The sequence below is a fragment of the Orycteropus afer genome, unplaced genomic scaffold (genome assembly GCF_000298275.1).
Source record: "Orycteropus afer afer isolate SDZICR_OR568_19922 unplaced genomic scaffold, OryAfe1.0 scaffold00083, whole genome shotgun sequence".
NCBI lineage: Eukaryota > Metazoa > Chordata > Mammalia > Tubulidentata > Orycteropodidae > Orycteropus > Orycteropus afer.
Window position 1 is genome coordinate 2,503,749 of NW_006921670.1, and position 2,418 is coordinate 2,506,166.

Sequence of the window (2,418 nt, forward strand, 5' to 3'; positions counted from 1 at the left end):
TGCATCAATTCTACTCCTTTGCCCTTCCAATGTGTTATCTATTTCTGACAATTTAGTATTAATCTTCTGGATTTCTATCTGTAGAATTTGAATCATTTATAATTTTTCATTTAGTTCTTGTATTTTCTTCTGAAATTCTTCTAGGGTTTTGTCTGTGTTTTCCTTGATCTGTCTCTCAATCCTCTGAGGATACCTAAATTCTTTTGAATTTCTTATCAGGGAGCTCCAATGCTGTGTCATCCTCAGGGAAGTGTTTTGGGTCTGTATCCTGGTCCTTTGTTTCTCCTGCTTTATCCAGAGCTCCCAGGTTTTCTGTTTCTAGTGGTGTGAAATTTCTGTAATTAGATAGTGGTAAAAGTTGCTATTATGGATTTAACTGTAAGATATGGTCCCTGTGACTGTGGAAATAGGGTGGGTCCTAATCCCATCTGAGTGGCGTCTTATAAAAGAGGAGACCAGGCAATGGAGAGCGAGACGGACGAGGCACAGCCATGTGACTCAGGAGGCAGAGGCAGTGCAGCCAAGGGATGTCGAGATACCTGGGAGCCACCAGGAAGTAGGCGACAGCCATGAAACTTCCTTCCTCTCAGCCCTCAGAATCCACGTGGCCCATTCCCTGACTTGACATCTAGTCTCCAGAACTAGAAATTTCTGTTCTTTAGAGAGCTATCCTGGTTGTGGTATTTCATCACAGCAGGCCCAGGAAACTACGTTGCACACCACGAATGGCCACAATAACAGAGTTGCACATTTCGAAATGGTTACAACGGTAAATTTTATATGTATTTTACCACAATAAAAAAGAATAAAAAGCAGAACTACAGGACTTTACTCTCTTTTAGTTCAACATCTGAATTTCCCTTCTTCCATTCTAATACTAGTTCGTGAAAACACCAGGAATGAGTGAATTAGAATATCATGCAATTACTCACTTGCTTTATCCCACATCACCAGTAAATGTTTTAAAAACGTTAGTTCCCTTCCATGTTCTGCCTCTCCCCTTGTAAAGGGCAAATAATTCTTCCCCATGAGTTTCCCTTCTAATATTCACAACATGGAGAGACAGGTCTTTTCATCTTTAATTTCCTGAGAGGCCTGTGGTTATGAGTCCTGAGTAACTTCTGAAAAGACTCTGTCCAGACCCAAGCTGTACAGAGGACTGCCTTAGCAGACAGCAATACCATCTGCCTTGGGCCCAGAAAATCAGGAGGCCTTTTTCCTGTGTGTGTGGGCTAGTGGTACAGACAGATGAATGAATAGGCAATTAAAACCCACCATGAACTCTGGTGGTGGAATGCCTCAGGCATTTGATTGCTGGCCAGAAGGCTGGTGGTTCAAACCGACCAGCCACTCCTCAGAAGGCAATCAGCTTCTGTAGAGATACCACCTTGGAAAACTAAGGAGGGGTCGCTATGAGTTGAATCAACTTGACTGCGAGTTTGGTTTTGGTATGGTAACTATTAGCAGTTTTAAAACCAAACACCAAACTCACTGCCATTGAGTCAATTCTGACTTATAGCAACCTCTGTTGGGCTTCCAAGGTTGTAAATCTTTTTTTTTCTTTTTAATTTTTATTGTGATTTGGGTGAAAGTTTACAGAGCGAATTCATTTTTCATACAGCAGTTCACACACTGTTTCATGACACTGACTGCAATTCCTTATAATGCAACAGCTCTCTTCCTACCTACTCCCTGTAGTTACCTCTTTCCTGTGTCCTTCCCTCCTATGCATTCCTGCCCCCGACCTCCAGCTATCTCCCTGTGCAAACACTGCCCTTCTGTTCTCCCAGGACTGACTGATAGCTCTAAGGAGTGTATTTGCCTGATGTAAACGTTCATCTAATATGTCTATTGTTTGGCTGGAAGCCATGGCAGTGAGTTCAATTCCAGACCTGAAGGGTAACCAGGGGCCAAAGTCTTGGGGGTATCACCAGGCTCTATCAGACCAGTAAACTTTTTTTTTTTTTTTTTTTTTTAATCATTTTTGAGTTTTTTCCACATTGTTTTACCACTCTATCTAGGATCTCCTGCATGCATCCCTCTCCGAGTGGCTGACAGTGGTAGCTGGGCACCATCTAGTTCTTCTGGTCTCATGGTCATATAGGCTGAGGATCGCATGGTGTACCAGTCCTCTGGACAAATTTTTTTCCATGAGTCTTTGGTTTCTCCATTCTTCTTTGCTCTGGACAAGGAGAGATCCATCATTGCATGTAGATGGCTGCTTGCAAGCTCTCAAGACCCCAGTTGCTTGCTAATCACCAAAGTAGGATGTGGAACAATGTTTTGGGTAGTATGTTATGCCAACTGAACTTGATGTCCCCTGTAACCATGGTCCTGAGCCCACAGGTCCAACTACTCGCTCCCTCAAGGTGGTTGGCTGTGGCCAAGAAGTTATCATAACTTTGGCCCTTGTTAGCT